The 20758-nt window shown below is 39.5% G+C and overlaps 1 protein-coding gene and 1 pseudogene across 1 annotated transcript in view; one reads left to right on the top strand and one right to left on the bottom strand.

The window, feature by feature from the left end:
• LOC137214778 (zinc finger protein 813-like) overlaps positions 1-17199 on the top strand; it is a 71643-nt gene extending 54444 nt beyond the window's left edge. Inside the window, exon 4 of the transcript XR_010939032.1 lies at positions 17174-17199. The gene's annotated coding sequence lies outside the window, so the exon portion shown is untranslated. The remainder of the gene's footprint in view (positions 1-17173) is intronic.
• LOC137214765 (zinc finger protein 665-like) overlaps positions 1-20758 on the bottom strand; it is a 349647-nt pseudogene that overhangs the window by 232194 nt on the left and 96695 nt on the right.

The raw sequence follows: 20758 nt of genomic DNA, 5'->3' as shown, positions 1-20758 counted from the left end.
ATTTAAATAAATTGCCCAAGATATTTTTACCCTCGTTTAATAAAAGTTAATGCGTGGAACTGTTGTTTAGATAATCTAAGCAATTTACCAGAAGAGCAATTATCCAAAGGCTATTAAAATTTTGATTATAATCATTGTATTAAGCAATAGGTTACATGGTTTCTTTTCTTTTGATTTTTTTGTTTGCTTTTGTTTTGTTTTTTTGGCAGCACCGCATGGCTTGTGGGATCTTAGTTCCCCGACCAGGGAAAGAACCCAGGCGGTGGCAGTGCAAGCACTGAGTCCTAACCACTGGACTGCCAGGGAATACCCCACATGGTTTATTTTCTACTGTAATATATATATGTTTTAAATACCCCTTTTCTTCTGCATTATTTTTTCCTTCCAGACATATTCCCCTTTTACACCAAGGGATGTATAAATCTGTGGGTTGTTTGGGGACTCTTGTGACATGAACATGCTCACAACGCAATGACATGTACAAAGTAGGGGCACTATAAACCTGATAGAAGAGTGTTCTTTTAGGGGTTCAGTTAAATGGAAGAACTGGAATGGCCAAATGGTGAAGTGAAATCTTTTACCTTGTGAGTTGGCTATGGTCAGGTGTTTGAAAATCAAGTTTGTGGAGTGGAATAAACAGTGAACTTGTTACCGAGTCCAAGCTTGCTCTGTTAGCCACACAACAGGCCAGTAAATCGGGAGACGAGGAAGGTGTTGAGTCAAGGAACAGCAGCTCTTTCGGAGAGATGGCAGACTAGTGTCTCAAAAAAACCCATCTTACCGGGGTTTGGATGCCAGTTTCTTTTATAGAAAAGAGAGGCAGAAGAGGTGGGGAAGTAAAGTAAAAAGGCCATAAGTCTTGCGAATATCTCCTGGAATGGCCAGCCTTGGGCAGGGGATGTGTTAATTTCTTCTTTCTTGCAGCCATTCACAGGTGGACAGGGTCAGGGTGCTTCCCTGAACAAAGGCACTTTGGTTTAACATTCAGGCAGATGGGTAGGGTTCCCTGAGGTAGGCTGTTGTGTATAGACAGTATCCTTTTAGTGAACAAAGGCAACAGGAAGCAAAGGTTAAAGTAAAAGAAACAGATCCAACATGGAGTCAGGATTGACTCTTCCCTGTTACAAACTGAATGAAATTTTAAGGGTGAATAACAAAGATCACAAGATTCCAGCTATAGTTTTTGACAAGGAGACAATCTCCATTGCCAGATATCTAGAAGCCATTCTCAGTGATTGGTATTCACATTCAGAGTCAGTGAATTCTGCAGAGAAAATAAGATTTGTGCTACTCATACCATGACAACTGATACCAGATATCCTCCAGTTAGAATTTGATCCTGACCAAAAATAAAATGTTTTCCTTGGATAAGTGATCTTAATTTTGATTTGTATTATCTTTTCTCTCACAGTTCCAAGTAAGAGTCACTGATATTAAGGCTTTATGCCCAAAAACTTACTGAATTTTCATGTCTGAAAAAAGCACTGACGTTTACTTTCATTTCACAAATGAAGGATTTTAGGGCAAAGACAGATTTAGACCCATTCAGTTCCATCCCAGCAAGTGACTGAATCAGGAATTGAATCCATGTTGTCCAGCTTTAAAAACAAATCTTTTAATCAAGTTGCTACACTAACAAGGCTAATTATGTCTATCCTTCAACTATTCAACATCTGTATTTAATTTTGCATCTGTTGCCTTTTTTTTTTTTTTTTTTTTGCGGTATGCAGGCCTCTCACTGTTGTGGTCTCTCCCGTCGCAGAGCACAGGCTCCGGATGCACAGGCTCAGCGGCCATGGCTCACGGGCCCAGCTGCTCCGCGGCATGTGGGATCCTCCCGGACCGGGGCACGAACCCGTGTCCCCTGCATCGGCAGGCGGACTCTCAACCACTGCGCCACCAGGGAAGCCCTGTGCTGATGTTTTTATGCTGCAACTTTTGTAAAGTTTTCTTTTGAAGTAGTCGTTTTTTTGTGGAATCTTTTTGTTTTGTATATATAAAACCTTGTCACCTGCAAAAAAACAATTTTAACTTTTTTCAATTATCATATCTTTGATTTCTTTGTCTTGTCTAACGGCTCTAGCTAGGGCGTTCAGTACTTTCTTGAACAGCAGTGTAGACATCTTTTCCTTTTTAAAAAATATTTTATTTTATTTTATTTTTTTGGCCATGCTGTGTGCCATACAGGATCTTAGTTCCCCTTCCAGAGATCGAACTCATGCCCCCTGCGGTGGAAGCAGGGAGTATTAACCACTGGACCGCCAGGGAGGTCCTGCTTTTCCCTCTTTTGTTGTAAGCATTTAACATTGTAGACCTTTTTTTTTTGGCCGTGCCATGCAGCACGTGGGATCTTAGTTCCCTGTCAAGGGATCGAACCCACACCCCCTACAATGGAAGCACAGTATTAACCACCAAAGTGCCAGGGAAGTCCTTGACTTTTGTTTTAATACAGCTTTGACTGCATGTTATAAATTTTAGTATGTTGCGTTTTTATTCTCATTCAGATATTTTTAAAATTTCCTTGTGATTTCTTCTTTGACCCATTGCTTCTTTAAGAATGGGCTGTTTCATTTCCTCATTTGGGGGATTTTCCTGTTTTCCTTCTGCTCTTTATTTCTAGTATCTTTTCATTGTGGTTGGAGAAGATACTTTTTATGATCTCAACCTTCTTAAATTTGTTAAGATTTGTTTTGTGGCCTAAGATGTGGTCTTTCCTGGAAAATGTTTCATGTGTGCTCTAGAAGGATGTGTTTTCTACGGTCATTGGGTGGAGTGTTCTGTACATGTCTCAGGTACAGTTGTCCTATATTGTTGTTTAAGGCCTCTGTTTCCTTATTGATCTTCTTTTTGTTTCTATCTGTAGGTAGAACTAGGGTGTTGAAGTCTCATACTGATATTGTGCTGCTGTCTACTTCTCTCTTTATCTCTATTAACGTTTACTTCATTTTGGGGGGAGCTCTAATGTTATATGTATTTATAATTTTTATATCTTCTTGATGATTTGTACCTTATATCATTATATAACAGCCTTTGTTTCATGTCAGTTTTTGTCTTTATTTTGTATGGTATAATATAGTCACCTGTGCTCTCTTTAGGACGGATTATCTTTTTCCATCCTTTAACTTTTTGCCTGTCCATCTCCTCAGATTTGTGAACGTTAACTGTTCCAACTCTCTGACACATTTTCTCTGTTTTTCTCACTCTTGTTCTCTGTTTTTCCTGTTATTTCTTCTAGTTGCCTCTACGCAGGCACGTCGTACCGTGGCAAAAGGCAGGAGACCTAGTCAGCCCCCTTCACTCCAGGGTAGTTACAGAGAAACGCATCAAGTGTTTTCTTTTGATTATGGTGTATGGTGAAATGTTCTAGTTAACTCTGTTTTATATTGATTAATACCTTCATATGTCAATTTTAGTGGATAAAATTGTATTTATATTTTTGAATATAGGTATCTATTGAGATCAGAGTTAAAGTATCCTATGTTTTCATGTTAGTACCATTTACTATAGCTGATACGTTTTCATTGTCCCAAAGATGCTGAAATTCACTTGAATAAAATTGATGATGAAAAAAATGATGCAAAAATATGTCCAGAGACAGCTCTCATTTCAGTTAATTGTGTGTTTACATATTTATGCAAGAGTTTGTGAATGTTCAAGTGCATGGTTTGATAAAGGACATCATGATTTTATTACTGCGTAAGATATCTTTTTCAGTTGAAATGATACCTTAAATATATTCCATGGCCTTGAATTTTTTCTACACTCTCCTGTTAATGTTTTTTGTTTTCTCTTTCATTTTTTAAATGTTTTTTGGCCACACTGCTCGGCTTGCAGGGTATTAGTTCCATGACCAGGGATTGAACTTGGGTGCTCGGTAATTAAAGTGCAGAGTCCTAACCACTGGACTGCCAAGGAATTCCCTTAATGGTTTAAATAGTAATAATATTACTAACATTTTATGTACATTTTTGTGTGTGCCCACATCTGTAGTGACCTTTCAAGGTTTCTCCAGGAATTCTCTGTCAGTGTACTTTCACTGGTCTTTCTGTTACTAAATTTTCTGCTTCTTTAGCTTCAATTCCAGAGCCCAGCCACCTTAGTTCATATGCTTGCTCTGTCATTTCTTAGCTTCTTAACCTCAGTTGAGTTGCTCAGACTGTCTCTGACAGTTTTCTCCTCTGTAAGATGGGAACAGATCTTACTGTAAAGAGCTGTTAGGTTGATGACAAGCTCACATCTATAAAGCCTTTAGAGTAGTTTTTTGCATATAGGAAGTATTCAACCACTGTTAGTCATTGCTGTTGTCGTCATCATCATCATTGAAGATTTTCACTTTTTTTAAAGCCACTGTGGACTTAAGACATCACTCATTCTATAGCTCATCTAGATATTGAGTATCACTCAGTATGTAGAACATAATATGTAATACTTCTGCATATATATAGACAATCCATTCTTGAATTTTATTTGTATGTATTTCATATATTTTCCACAAAAATGAAAACTCCACATTAATTGGAAGATATCATAATCTCATGAAAAAGCATAAGAAATTAAAATTAGAGACTGATAATTTGCTCCAAATACCTTTACGTGGATTTGTCAGAAAACGTACTTCAACTGAATTCATCCTTACCCCTCTCTTCTTGTCATTTTGTGTGCAAATAAGAACTCTCCCCAGGACCCCCTGGTGAAATGTATTTTCATTTCAGGAACAGTTGACATTCAAGGATATTGACATAGAATTCTCTCAGGAGGAGTGGGAATGCCTGGAACCCGCTCAGCAAGCCTTGTACAGGGACGTGATGTTGGAGACCTACAGGAACCTGCTCTCCCTAGGTGAGGATAACTTCCCTCTAGAAGTAGGGATCTTCCCTTGGTATCTTTGCATTTCCTTTGTGTGCCTCATTTGAGCTGGTTTTCCTTGACTGATATGAAATCCCTGTTGACTCAGATGTGAAACGCTTCATGATATGGCATCAGGAGCATAAACCTACCTTTTCTTACGATGACCTGCGCACTTCATGATGCATCAGGGGTTGTTCCAGAGCCCATGTAGTTACGGCAAGCTTTTGATACACCCACTTTCCTGTTTTCTACCCATGGGCTTTTGATTATGGAGTTCTAGGAAAAGAACTGTGTTTCTGCATATTATACTGTTCCCTGTGTATTCAGAAGGAGGCAAGTAGTGGATGAATTTTTGAAATACTTTTCTAGACCCATTGGTAATGTCCTCCATCCTCTGGTGAACAAAGAACTAAGTTTCCGGAAAATCCATAGCTGATCATGTTTCTTGTTCTTAACTGGAGGAATTTCTGTTTCTGAATATTTTACCCACTTTGTAGCAAGAGAAAGAGCCCTAGGCTGTAGATAGTGAGGTGAGTGCCTTTGGGATTGTATCAAAGTTTGAATATAGGTCAGATCTCAGAAGGGCTGAGGGGAAGCCTCATTATTATAATAGTGTTTGAGAAACTCTGAACACTCCTGTTGGAGAGTTCTGTGAGAATACCAATGTTTGTTTATTATTATGAACTCTCAGAGGGAAGTTTTTCTTCTCCATAACTTATCACTCTTTCCACATGTAAAATGCATTCTTTCACCCTGCAGTGGTGCTGCAGCTCCTACAGAGACAAAGGCAAGGTCTTTATCATGATCTACAACGCTCCGTATCTGGCTCCCGTGAACTGGTTGTTGCTTGACTTTGAGGAGTGTGAGGCGGGCTGTTTTTCGTTTCTCTTTTAAATAGTACCACATTTTATTAGTGTCATTTATTGATGTCTGTGTGTTGTGTTGGCAGCAGGGGGAAAAACGGTCAGCTTTCTCATGCATTGAATATGACGGTAAAATTTCCTCAGTGTGCTCCTGCTGGCTAAGGGTGGCCTGTGGTGAAAGTTGAAAGCCAGTTCCCATTCCTGGAACATGCCCAGCATGGGCTAGGAGGCGCTTTGTGGAGGGAGGAATCCATCCCCTCCCTGGCACTCGTATCTTGCCTAGGGATGTTCAGCAGAAAAGGTTGCCAGTCCGGGCTGGCAGCGGCCCTGAGCAGAGAAATGCCCACCAGGAGGGTCGAGACCAGGCCGTGAGTCTGGCAGGCTGGCAGTGAGTCCCTGCTGCCCAGTGATCCCAAAGCCTCCCGCTCAATTGAGTGCCAGTTGTCCGAAGCGAGCTGTTTTATTGGGGTTTCTGGCCCCCTCATCTCTCCCTCAGGGCATGATTTTATTGGAAGCTCAGTTCTCAGTCCATATAGATAAGAGCTGATGCCTCCAGACTCAATACCTGAACCTTTCCCAGTTCCATCCACATTTGATGTTTTTAGGATACGTAATCAGAAGATGGGAGACACTGGCTGCCCTCTTACTCCATCTGGCACCTCAGAACCTGCATGGAGCTGTCTCAGGCCCTGTCTGCTTATTTAGATCCCTCAGCCATTTCTTGTGTTCTGCTTTTGCCACAAACTGCAGGATGTGTGTAACAGCCAGTTTGAATGGATCGTATGTAACTTTTACTTAGGAAAACTGTAAAGATAATGGACAGAGAGATCCTTTTTTTAATCCCCAATCTTTCATGAGGTGACTACGTGAATATTTCAGGGTTTTACTTTGGCATCTGTGGGTAAAGCTCATGGTTCCATCTGAAGGTCCTATAGAATCTGACACACATATCTTGCATTTTTTCCACTCGTGTACTGTGCTACCTAGTTGGGAAACGTATACCCTTCCTGATTTTGTACTCCTCTAAGTTTGTATGATTGTGCCTCTATAACTCTTGTTTTTTGTTTGTTTTTTTTGCGGTACGCGGGCCTCTCACTGTTGTGGCCTCTCCCGTTGCGGAGCACAGGCTCCGGACGCGCAGGCTCAGCGGCCACGGCTCACGGGCCCAGCCGCTCCGCGGCATGTGGGATCTTCCCGGACCGGGGCACGAACCCGTGTCCCCTGCATTGGCAGGCGGACTCTCAACCACTGCGCCACCAGGGAAGCCTATAACTCTGTTTTTGAGATACATAGTCCAAGGCTCTGAAATTTTTCTAGTTTGTTTGCTGTGATAATCCACCCTTAGTTAATGGACAACTTCTGGTGGACTCTCTATGGAGTGGGTTTACTGGGTAACAGAAAATTCTTACAGAGAATGCTTTTCCTCATATCTTGTAACATTTTCCTGCTACACACAGAATCACCACTTCAGGCTATTTAGTGGAGAGTTCAGCATGTTCCAGGTTACCATCAGAGCCTGGCCGATTAGTCTTTCCACATTCTTTTTTCTGCTTTTGTGGAGTGACACAAAGGCACGTCTCAAGGGCACTGTGACAGTGTTTCATATATGCTAATGACCATTCCCTTTCAGCCTCAGTTAAATGGTATAGGAATTTCTCCTAAGAAAAGTGTCCAAGTTCACATCCCCGTATTTGTGCCACTGTTGAGTAAATTGTTGTTGATGCCATATTTTTCATTACCTGTGTGTGCACCATCGTTCATTCTATGTCTACACCTAATTTTGAAGCATCTTAATGAGAGAGCTTATGAGGTGGAGTGACACCTCCAATGATGAACCAGAAACCATTTCCAGGAGGGATGCCTGAACAACATTTTTAGTTACACAGCTCACGTCTTCTTGCATCTCCTTTGAAGTTTTCTTTTTAAACTCTTGGAATTTTCTGTAATATTATGTAATTTATACTGCTTGTCTGGGTAGTCGTGCTTCAGTGATGTTGTCTTAGTCTGTAGGTCTAGGTTCAAATCCTGTTTCTCTCACTACTTTCTGTGTCAGTTGGGATCACGTACAGAAAACTGTGAGTCTTCTGTCCTAATTTGAAAAATTGTGGTAAGTTTCTTCAAGCCATTTAAAGGAAATTATTGCTGTTAGATGCCTTAGAATAGTGCACGTTTTTAGTAAAGACTCAAAAGGTAATTTTGTATATCAAGATATATTAATAGTGTGTCATGTTTATTGACATCCCTTTGCATTTTATAGCGTATGCTTCTTTTGTTTGTTTGTTTTGCAATTTGTCTCAACGACGTCGTTTCTGAGCGTAGTTAATAAATTTACCAGTTGCTCCCTCTTTATTGTGTATATTGTGGAGCCAATGAGCTGGATGTTTAAGGGCACTTCATAGGTTGGGAATTGCTCCATTAATTGGTTGTAAATGTAAATGGAGAATATTTTATTCATAAATATCTAATTTTGATTTACGGATGATTGGCTTTTAGATGTTTTATGCTTTTTCATGGATACATAGTTTTATAGGAGGTACTGAGAAAAATATTTTGTTTTTCAAAAAGTTGTTTTATCAAATTCTTCATTTTCTCTATGCTATATTTGTTTCCCAATTCTATCTGCAACTCATTTAGATTATTCATCAATATGCTAGTTTTCTTTTTTTCCTTTTATTTTGGCCATGCTGCACAGCTTGTGGGATCTTAGTTCCCTGACCAGGGATTGAACCTGGGCCCTCTGTAGTGAAAGTGCGGCGTCCTAACCACAGGTCCGCCAGGGAATTCCTGCTAGTTTTCTATTACTGACTGTTACAATATGTTGTCTGCTATTTAGCAGTTATTTGTGAATAATAGGTATGCAGAATATACGCATAGTGTAATGTCTTTTTCTCCTCAGCTATGAGACAGCAGTATGTTTACTGTTAATTGGTGTGTGCTTATACATCATGGTGGAAATATACTTTCTTTGATAGCTAACAGAAGTTATTCCTATGTGAGTATTTTTGGCATACGTTGTTTGAAAGTACAGTACCCTAAAATTAATCACTTTTTCTTTAGTGAAGAATCATTCCTTTTGTGTTCCTAAAAACTTGAAGATCTTTGTTGGAAAGTTAATAACTTTGGTATAAGTGTTAGTTTTGGTGTAATATCAGGTATTAAGCATGAAGCGTTTATTTATGAATTAAAATGAATAGGCTACTTATGGTTCTTTTATCTTCTAGACATCTCTCCTACACACGTGATCAAGAAATTACAACTAAAAGTAAACACTGGTAGAGGAGAAGTATTACAAAAAGTGATGTTGGGAAGACATGAAAGGAATAAAGTGAAACGTTTTAACCTCAGGGGAATCCAGGAAAATATATCTGACTTTGAGCCTCAGCAGAGAGATGAGGTAAGAAATTACAAAGGAACTCCTATGTCCCATAATGAAAATCCTACTGATAAGAGAGATGGACTTGGTAGGAGTGTTGCAGGAATTAAGCCTATTGAAAATAGGCTTGCATCAAGCTTTCGGGATGAATTGCATATATTTAAAAGTGAACAAAAAATTGGTGAATTTAATCAAGCTGACAAGAATATCAACAGTAGTGCCTCATTTTCACCACCTCAGACAGTTACTCCTGTTGTCCAGACAAGCATTTCTGATACAAATGGGAACGATTTTGTGCATCCTTCAGTACTGACACAAGACCAGAGGGCACACAGGGAACAACCTTACAAATGTGATGAGTCTGGCAAAACCTTTCATCAGGTCTCAAACCGCACTCGACATCAGATCATCCATACAGAAGAAAAATTACATAATTGTGATGTATGTGGCAAAGTTTTTAGTCAAAATTCAGACCTTGCAGTTCATCAGAGAAATCATACTGGAGAGAAATCTTACAAACATAATGTGTGTGGCAAAACCCTTGATCATGGCTCACACATCACTGGACATCAGGTAATCCATACAGAAGAGAAGTTTTATAAATGTGACATGTGTGAAAAAGTCTTTAGTCACAAATCAAACCTTGCAGTTCATCAGAGAATTCATACTGCAGAGAAACCTTACAAATGTAATGTGTGTGATAAAGTGTTTAATCACAACTCGAATCGTAGAAGACATCAGTTAATCCATACAGGAGCAAAACCATATAAATGTGATGTATGTGGCAGAGTCTTTAATCGAAGTTCAATCCTTGCACATCATCAGAGAATTCATACTGGAGAGAAACCTTACAAATGTAACGAGTGTGGGAAGGTCTTTAGTCGAAAAGGAACCCTTGCAAGTCATCAGAGAATTCATACTGGAGAGAAACCTTACAAATGTAATGAGTGTGGTAAAACCTTTTATCACAGCTCAATCCTCGCTCGACATCAGATAATCCATAAAAGAGTGAGAATATATAAATGTGATGTATGTGGCAAAGTTTATAGTCGAAATTCAAATCTTGCAGTTCATCAGAGAACTCATACTGGAGAGAAGCCTTACAAATGTAATGAGTGTGGCCAGGTCTTTAGTCAGAAAGCAGCACTTGCATGTCATCAGGCAATTCATACTGGAGAGGATCCTTACAAATGTAATGTGTGTGGCAAAATCTTCCGTAAGAGGGCGTACCTCAGGAGTCATCAGGTAATTCATAAAGGAGGAAAATTATATAAATGTGATGTGTGTGGCAGAGCCTTTAGTGTACGTTCATACCTTGCAAAACATCGTAGAATTCATTCTGGAGAGAAACCTTACAAATGTAATGAGTGTGGTAAGGTGTTTATTAAAAAAGCAATCCTTGCAATTCATCAGAAAATTCATACTGGAGAGGAACCTTACAAATGTGGTGAGTGTGGCAAAGTCTGTAGTCTAAAAGCATCCCTTGCAAAGCATCAGGTAATTCATACTCAAGAGAGATGTCACATATGTAATGAGTGTGGCAAAACCTTTCATCAGAGCTCAACCCTCACTCGACATCAGATAATGCATAGAGTAGAGAAATTATATAAGTGTGATGTATGTGGCAGAATGTTTAGTCAAAATTCATATCTTGAAAGACATCAGAGGATTCATACTGGAGAGAAACCTTACAAATGTAATGAGTGTGGCAAGGCATTTAGTCAAAATCCAACCTTTGCAAAGCATCGGAGAATACATACTGGAAAAAAAACCTTATAAATGTAATTAGTGTGGTAAGGTCTTTATTCAGAATTCACTGCTTGCATCTCATTGTAGAATACATGCTGTAGAGAAACCTTTCAAAAATATTGAGTGCTGAAAAGGCTTTACTCAGATTTCAACCCTCACTACACGTTAGGTAATAAATACAGAGGGGAAACCATATTAATGTAACATAGGTGGGAAGGACTTCCTTGAAAATTGACACCTTAAGTTCATGGGAGATTCACAGTGGTAGAAATCATGCAAATGTCTTCAGTGTGGCAAAGCCTTACCTATGATTGGATAATCCATGCTAGACAGAAACCACAGAAATGTAATGAATGTCTCAAAGTCTTTAGTCAGAATTCATACCTTAATATCCACCGAAGAATTTATACTGGAGAGAAATCTTTCAAATATAATGTGTGGCATATCCTTCAGTTTACTTTCAGTCCTACCTTACCATCAGGTAATCCATACTGGTGAGAGACTTTAAGTGAGGGTTTTAGCAGGTGTGCACATGTTACGCTTCATTGGAAAAATCACGCTGGAAAGAATCAGATAAACGTATTTAGTATGACCAGGCCTTTGGAGAAGAAATTCATTCACCAAAGAATTCATTCTGGAGACTACCTCACAAATGCCATGAATGGGAAAAACCTTTACTCAGGGCTCACGTCTCACCAATCATCAGATAATCTATACTGGACAGGACATTCCAGATGTAATGAATGTGTCAAAGCTTTTGTGTTGTGCCTTAAACTGAGTGTTCACCAAATACTTCATACTTGAACATTCAGTGAGTATTGCAAGGTTTCAGATTATTGCTCATTCATCACTAGATATCAAAATACTTATTCTGGAAGGGAACCACACAAATGTAATGTGTGTGGCAAGAAATGTTGTAAAGGTTTTCATCAAGTATCAACACCTTTGGTGTAATGATATGGAAAGTTTTTGAGCCCTTCTGACAACAGACTGTACCAGAGAATCCATACTAGAAACAAATGTCTTTAGTTCTTTGAGAGTAATCTGAGATATTGCATACAAGAGAATAATTACAAGTCACGTATGGTAAAACGTATGACATGATGTGTATGACAGGAAGAAGGACGTGTGTGGAAATGGCCTGTTATCTTCAGTGTATAAATATTTGTCTTTTCTTGAAAAGGCTATGTTGCTCTTAATGCCTTTCAACCTGAAGTTTGAAGTGTGTTCATTTTATGCCTTAACTACAGGACTTTCAGAATGGTCTCTGGGAAAGAGTCAATAAGATGAGGGGGCTGACTTCATTAACTGTAGTTCATCCACATCCATGTCCCCTGGTAAAAGTGGGACCCTTTATTATCAAATTCAGTAGCGTGTGAATTAGCATTAGTTGGGGGGTGGCAGTGAGTAGTGTAAAACTGTGACATGACTAATCATGCTTACTATGTTCAGGCCCTTCTGTAGATAGGCCATTACAGGTTACAGCACAGAATGGTCTACCAACTGGCCGTGAACAGAGCAGAAGGGACATTAAGGAACTGGGCTTTTCCCGGGAGGAGAGTGACAGGTTCCTAGGGGCTGATTATGTGGTAGAAACAGTACAAAGGAAAAGCTGATCACTTTTTGCAGTGAATGGGAATAGCTGTTGTATATATGTGTGTTTAATGAAAAATTAGTTTTTTTCTTGGAACTTGAAAGAGAGCAGTTAGTGTGAGAAAAACAGTGTGTGCATGTGTATGATTTACATTTGACTGTTGCCATTACATTTTGCTTTGGTTTAATTCTGAATCAATTAAAATAGGTGTTCTTTAATTAATAAAATCAATCGTTTTTCATAACCCTGGATGAATCATGTTTCTTCCACCAACACAGTTTTATTCCACCTTAATACTTTATAACAGAAGCTAGCATTGCATCATTAGGCTCTCAGGGTTGAAAGAATCTGTAAAAATTTCTTTCCCTGATGGAATCAAACAACATACAATTTATGGATTATATATTCATAATTTGTATCTGATTTATTCTCTGCAAACTCTGCTCCAGAATATTTATGCGGCTATAGTGAAAATACCGTAGGAGTGCATTTCAGACTCTGCCTTCTATTAAAGAACAAAAATTGAACGGAGTAAATTTAAAGAACTAACTGGCTTTCATGAGTGATTTGTGAATCAGTGTGCATCCCATCTAGTATCAATAAATAAAGAGGGGCTCAAAGCAGCTGTACAAAATGCAAATCATTTGTAAATAGAAACCAGGCAGGATAAGAAAGATATTTCCAAAAGAAAAAAGTTTTTTTGGCAAGGTTACCTTTTGCTGGGGGAGGGATTGCAAAGGTCTTTTCCTGTAGGTTACATCTGTAGTGTTGTTCAGGGAATTCCAGAGTGATTGATTTAAGGTCACATTCCTGGAAGGGGTGAAACTGCAAGTAAGTCTTGGTTTGCTGTCCTGGGGGCAGGCGACTCCACATTGGGGCTGTGCTTTTTGAACATTCCTTAAAACCTGCTCCACATCCATGAGTATGCATTACGTGAACGTAGTGCTTCATATTCTTTATTGTGTCCAAGGTAAACCGAAGGCATGCACCTTGATTTACATGACGGGAAAATAACAAATATAGTACGCATATGCAAAATATTAGAAAACTTAAAAATCATAAATCTCTCTTTTGTGCTTGAATCACTCAGTGAAATAATTTGAAAATATTGATGTTCATGCGTTTTCTCTTAAAAATGAACAATGTACAATGGGAATATTTTTGTTTGATAGATAAACTTGAAATTTCATACATTCACTCCCCAAATATTTTTTGTTGTTGCTAATTGTAATTGTAGCCATTCAGTGGAAAAAGGTGGGACCCCACTAAAGGTCATTTAGATTGATATTAACGTTGAAGTGTTATGAGAATGTGTGTTACATTATTCAGGTTTCTAGGGGGACAGGGGAGACTTCTAAGTTGTTCAAAAAATGATTTGAGACAACAGGGAATGGTCACTGGCTTGGTTTGTTAACGTGATCACTATTTGAGGCTTGTTGGAGGATATGCATATGGTTTGAACTACCAGTTTGCATCGCAGGAGGGATCCATCAGGCTTCCTCATCAGCTTGCCCAGAGAAGCAGAATAGGAAGAGGTTGTGAGACTTAGAAGGTGTCAGTAATCAAGCATCAAAAACTGGAGTCAGACGCTTTAATAAAACACTGAATGTTTACTCCTGAAACTCCTGATTTCTTGGTTAGGATACACCATAGTTTTCTTTTCCTTTTTAAGAAAAAAGTATTTATTTGGCTGCGTTGGTCTTAGTTGCGGAGCGCGGGTTCTTCGTTGCTGCATGCAGGCTCCAGAGCCCGCAGGCTTATTTGCCCCACGGCATGTGGGATATTAGTTACCCAACCAGGGATCGAACTCACATCCCCTGCATTGGAAGACGGATTCTTAACCACTGGACCACCAGGAAAGTTCACCATACTTTTCTTCATGCTAATAATTCATTACAGTTTTCCCCCTGCAGCAGACATACGTTCCGTTGTTCAATAGGGTTGTTGAAAAAGTTTGTAAAATACTATTTAAATAAATTGCCTAAGATATTTTTACCCTCGTTTAATAAAAGTTAATGCGTGGAACTGTTGTTTAGATAATCTAAGCAATTTACCAGAAGAGCAATTATCCAAAGGCTATTAAAATTTTGATTATAATCATTGTATTAAGCAATAGGTTACATGGTTTCTTTTCTTTTGATTTTTTTGTTTGTTTTTGTTTTGTTTTTTTGGCAGCACCGCATGGCTTGTGGGATCTTAGTTCCCTGACCAGGGAAAGAACCCAGGCGGTGGCAGTGCAAGCACTGAGTCCTAACCACTGGACTGCCAGGGAATACCCTACATGGTTTATTTTCTACTGTAATATATATATGTTTTAAATACCCCTTTTCTTCTGCATTATTTTTTCCTTCCAGACATATTCCCCTTTTACACCAAGGGATGTATAAATCTGTGGGTTGTTTGGGGACTCTTGTGACATGAATATGCTCACAACGCAATGACATGTACAAAGTAGGGGCACTATAAACCTGATAGAAGAGTGTTCTTTTAGGGGTTCAGTTAAATGCAAGAACTGGAATGGCCAAATGGTGAAGTGAAATCTTTTACCTTGTGAGTTGGCTATGGTCAGGTGTTTGAAAATCAAGTTTGTGGAGTGGAATAAACAGTGAACTTGTTACCGAGTCCAAGCTTGCTCTGTTAGCCACACAACAGGCCAGTAAATCGGGAGACGAGGAAGGTGTTGAGTCAAGGAACAGCACCTCTTTCGGAGAGATGGCAGACTAGTGTCTCAAAAAAACCCATCTTATCGGGGTTTGGATGCCAGTTTCTTTTATAGAAAAGAGAGGCAGAGGAGGTGGGGGAGTAAAGTAAAAAGGCCATAAGTCTTGCGAATATCTCCTGGAATGGCCACCCTTGGGCAGGGGATGTGTTAATTTCTTCTTTCTTGCAGCCATTCACAGGTGGACAGGGTCAGGGTGCTTCCCTGAACAAAGGCACTTTGGTTTAACATTCAGGCAGATGGGTAGGGTTCCCTGAGGTAGGCCGTTGTGTATAGACAGTATCCTTTTAGTGAACAAAGGCAACAGGAAGCAAAGGTTAAAGTAAAAGAAACAGATCCAACATGGAGTCAGGATTGACTCTTCCCTGTTACAAACTGAATGAAATTTTAAGGGTGAATAACAAAGATCACAAGATTCCAGCTATAGTTTTTGACAAGGAGACAATCTCCATTGCCCGATATCTAGAAGCCATTCTCAGTGATTGGTATTCACATTCAGAGTCAGTGAATTCTGCAGAGAAAATAAGATTTGTGCTACTCATACCATGACAACTGACACTAGATATCCTCCAGTTAGAATTTGATCCTGACCAAAAATAAAATGTTTTCCTTGGATAAGTGATCTTAATTTTGATTTGTATTATCTTTTCTCTCACAGTTCCAAGTAAGAGTCACTGTTATTAAGGCTTTATGCCCAAAAACTTACTGAATTTTCATGTCTGAAAAAAGCACTGACGTTTACTTTCATTTCACAAATGAAGGATTTTAGGGCAAAGACAGATTTAGACCCATTCAATTCCATCCCAGTGAGTGACTGAATCAGGAATTGAATCCATGTTGTCCAGCTTTAAAAACAAATCTTTTAATCAAGTTGCTACACTAACAAGGCTAATTATGTCTATCCTTCAACTATTCAACATCTGTATTTAATTTTACATCTCTTGCCCTTTTTTTTTTTTTTTTTTTTTTTTTTGCGGTACGCGGGCCTCTCACTGTTGTGGCCTCTCCCGTCGCGGAGCACAGGCTCCGGACGCGCAGGCTCAGCGGCCATGGCTCATGGGCCCAGCCGCTCCGCGGCATGTGGGATCTTCCCGGACCGGGGCACGAATCTGTGTCCCCTGCATCGGCAGGCGGACTCTCAACCTCTGCGCCACCAGGGAAGCCCCTGCATGCGGATTTTATACCTTGAAAATTTTCTGAATTCATTCGTTTGTTGTATCAGGGTGTTTTTTGCGTAATCCAATGGATTTTCTACTATTAGATTATGCTGGCTGTAAGCAGAGATATTTCTGCTTCTCCTTTTCTAATTACCCAATTTCCTAATTACCTTTTATTTATTTTCTTGCCTGTTTGTCTTGCTGGAACTTCCTGTTATGTGTTCTTTTTATTTATTTATTTTTTTGGTTGAGTTGGGTCTTTATTGCTGCGTGCGGGCTTTCTCTAGTTGTGGCGAGCGGGGGCTACTCTTAATTGCAGTGCGCAGGCTTCTCATTGTAGTGGCTTCTCTTGTTGCAGAGCATGGGCTCTAGGTGCGCGGGCTTCAGTAGTTGTTGGACGCGTGCTCTAGAGTGCAGGCTCAGTAGTTGTGGTGCACTGGCTTAGTTTAGTTGCTCCGTGGCATGTGGGATCTTCGAGACAAGGGCTCGAACCCGTGTCCCCTGCATTGGTAGGCAGATTCTTAACCACTTCACCACCAGGGAAGTCCCCTATTATGTGTTTTATAGAAGTAATGAGAGCAGGTGTCTTGTTTTGTTCCTGATCTTAGAGGAAAAGTTTTCAGGCTTTCACCGAGTGTGATGTCAGTTTCAGGCTTTTTATATATGTTCTTTTTTGTTCTGAGCTAGTTTTTTTTTTTTTCTGTTTTTAGTCTATGATTGTTTTTATCATAAAGGCTTTTAACTAGTCTAATCCTTTTCTGCATCAATTGAGATGGCCATGTATTTTTTTCCTTTCATTCTTTTTTTTTTTTTTTTTTTTTTGGTATGCGGGCCTCTCACTGTTGTGGCCTCTCCCGTTGCGGAGCACAGGCTCTGGACGTGCAGGCTCAGCGGCCATGGCTTACGGGCCCAGCCGCTCCGCGGCATCAGGGATCTTTCCGGACCGGGGCACGAACCCGTGTCCCCTGCATCGGCAGGCGGACTCTCAACCACTGCACCACCAGGGAAGCCCTCATTCTTTTGATATAATTATAATGAAATATTTCCATATGTTGAACCATCCTTGCATGCGAAGAATATGTCCTCCTTGGTCATGTTGAATAATCCTTTTAATGTGCTGTCAAATTAGGTTTAATATTGCTTTATTGATAATTTTTGTATAAGTATTCATTAGAGATATTGTACTCTGGTTTTCTTGTAGTGTCTTTGTCTCGCTTTGGTATTAAAGTAATTCTGGCACTGTAGATTGAGTTTGGAAGTGTTCCCTCCTATTCAATTTTTTTGGTAGGGTTTGAGGAAGATTTGTCTTGTTTTAAAATATTTGGCAGAACTCTGCAGTGGAACTCTCTGGGTTCCCTTTATTTTTTATTTTTTTTGCGGTACGCGGGCCTCTCACTGCTGTGGCCTCTCCCGTTGCGGAGCACAGGCTCCGGACGCGCAGGCTCAGCGGCCATGGCTCACGGGCCCAGCCGCTCCGCGGCATGTGGGATCTTCCCGGACTGGGGCAGGAACCCGCGTTCCCTGCATCCGCAGGCGGACTCTCAACCACTGCGCCACCAGGGAAGCCCCTTTATTTTTGATTAGTGATTTTCAATTAGTGTTCTTCATGACTCAGTCTTGGTAGGTTGCGTATTTCTAGGAATTTATGCATTTCTTCTAGGTTATTCAACGTTTTGGCCTATAACTCTTTGTAGTATTCTCTTCTAGTTCTTTTTATTTCTGTAGAATCAGTTGTAATCAGTCCCCTCTTTCATTTCTGATTTTAGTTATTCAATCTCCAAGACCCCCTTCAATGAGGATTTTATTCAGTTGCTTTAGCAGCAGTCATGAGTCAGTTAGGGTCTCAGACCGCTAGTCTTTTCCACACACTCAAACTGTGTCTGAAGAATTATTCCTCCTTCATGTATGGTATTGTCCTTGGACTGCAGCTCCAGACATGCCCACCTACCCAGATTCCTGATACACCTAACTATACAGAATCTGTCTCTCAGTCTGAAATAGAAAACACTTACAAACTGCTTCCTGCTGCCCAAACTGAGCTCAATATAATGATGAAAACAGCCGAAGCATGTGTGTGAGGGAGGATGCCAGAGCCTGGGATATGGTGTAGTGTTCCTATGACCTCATCTCCTCAAAGAATTTCAATCATCTTTTCACCTTTTTTAAAAAAATATTTATTTGGCTGTACCACGTCTTAGTTGCGGCATGCAGGATCTTTTTCTTGTGGCATGTGGGATCTAGTTCCCTGACCAGGGATTGAACCCAGGTCCCCTGCATTGGGAGTGCGGAGTCTTAACCACTGGACCACCAGGGAAGTCCCAATCGTCTTTTCAACTTGAGTGGCAATGGCGGTTCACATTTGAGCATAGGAGCTGGGAATAGTTTTGAAAAACTGAAATTTCTTGAATCTATTAGGAATTTCTAGTGAGCATATCCAAAAGGGGAGAAATTCTTCCTTTTCCATTATTCCTGGTGGCAGACAGGGTATCATGTGGACGGAGGAGGAAATACTGAGGTCTGAGCCATGGAAGACCCACAGAGCAGCACATGTGTCTCAGTGGATTCCCTGCCTCCCTGAGAATTTCCTTTACCCCAAATGTAACGCTTTCTGAAATCTCTGAGGACCCCTGAAATACCACCATTTATGGGCAAAGAAATGGAATCACACAATCAAGGACTTTAAATTTTTAAATTTTTCAGTACAATGAATTTTTAATTAGCACAAAAGAAAGACAGTGAGTCAATAATTGAGATTAGACAATATTTGCCCCATTTCTCCAAATCAATACAAATCAACTGCGAAGCCTAGATGAAATGGACATTTTCTACGAAAATATATTCTACCAGTATTGACTCCAGTAGAAATAGGAGTCTAAACAAATGAATATCCATAGAGGTAAGGGAGAGTTTTATGAGTCCCATACAAATAAAAGCACCAGGGTCAGATTAGCAGGTAGATTCTTCCATTCTTTTAGAGAACAGATAAGCCAATGTTATGTACTCAATTCAAGCCTTAAAGAGGAAGTACAATTTCCAAATAGTTTACATAAATCAAATAAAATGCTGATACTCAAATGTCCTAAAGTTTGTACCAAAAAGAATACTATGGAAAGATCTCACACCTGCGTACAGATGGCAATATTTAAAATAAAATATAGCAAAATAATAGATGACTGTGAATTTTATGTCTGGAATTCAAGCATGATTCAGTGTTTGTAAATCCATTAATATAGTACATCGTAGTAGTGGGTATAAAGAGAAATCGGGATCTTACTCATAGTTACAAAAACATATATTTGGAAGAATTGAACTTGTACGTATGTTAACTTAAACTCAACACTGGGAATTGATGCATTTTTTCTAACATGTCAAAATGAAGTGATTATCTTGCTCTTTGGGAAGCACTAGAGTTATTCCACTAAGGTTAGAAAACCACACTAAAAAAAGCATATGATCACCTGTTCAATTCATTTCTCATGTGTTGGAGGTTTAGCCAGGGCGATTTAAAATGGCATGAGAATGGGAAAGAAAAATATAAAACTATGTTTGCAGATCATGCAATCATACATCTGGAAACACAAAGGAATTGATAGAAAATCTACAAAAGATAAGTCAGGAAGATTATATAAATATACAAAAACAGTAGCTTTCATAGGTGCAAGAAAGAATCATTTTACAAGTTATAGTGCAAGAAACTTTAATTAGAAAAGCATAACCAGAAATGAAATAAACTAATTGGGAGTAAATCTAACAAACTTTTTAAACCTATGTGAAGAAAACTATAAAACATTCCTGAAATATATGAAAGCGGATATAAACAAATGGAAAATCACATCACATTCCTGGGTAAAAAATTCAGTATTATAACAAGGTCAATTCTCCTTAAGCTAATTTATAAACTTACCCTGTTCCCGATATAGACACTCAGTTTCTGAAGCTAGCAATGTTATCGAGAAAATCTTACAGAATAAAGAACAAGTAAGAATAGCCACAAAAGAGAAGCAAAAAAGAGTGGCTATCCGTAGGAGACCTGTTTATTCATGACTGGTAGATCAATGAAGTTAAAAATTCAGAAATATGCCAAAGTGCGTAACAAAAGTTAATAAGTAGCAAAACCTATAGTGGAGATACTAGTATTCGGGAAATGGAAATTCCTATCAGAATGACAAGAAATGGATTTATTTGTCACATCCTATAGTCAGACAAAGGTCAAAGAGTAAAAAATAATTAAAATATGGTTGAATTATTTAATAAGGCTTGATTCTCAAGCACCTGAGTGCAGCCAACTCCTTGCTCACAGTCTCCAAAGGAGTCCCTCATACAATGACACATTTGGGGTTGAAAATTTTCCTCTGATTTTTTTTTCCGTGCTGCCGGGCTTGCGGGCTCTCAGTTCCCCGACCAGAGACTGAAACTCGCCGGGCAGTGAAAGTCCAGAATCCTAACCACTAGGCC

Source organism: Pseudorca crassidens, chromosome 20 (assembly GCF_039906515.1).
Source record: "Pseudorca crassidens isolate mPseCra1 chromosome 20, mPseCra1.hap1, whole genome shotgun sequence".
In the NCBI taxonomy this organism is placed as follows: Eukaryota; Metazoa; Chordata; class Mammalia; order Artiodactyla; family Delphinidae; genus Pseudorca; species Pseudorca crassidens.
This window is presented reverse-complemented; position numbering and strand designations above follow the sequence as displayed.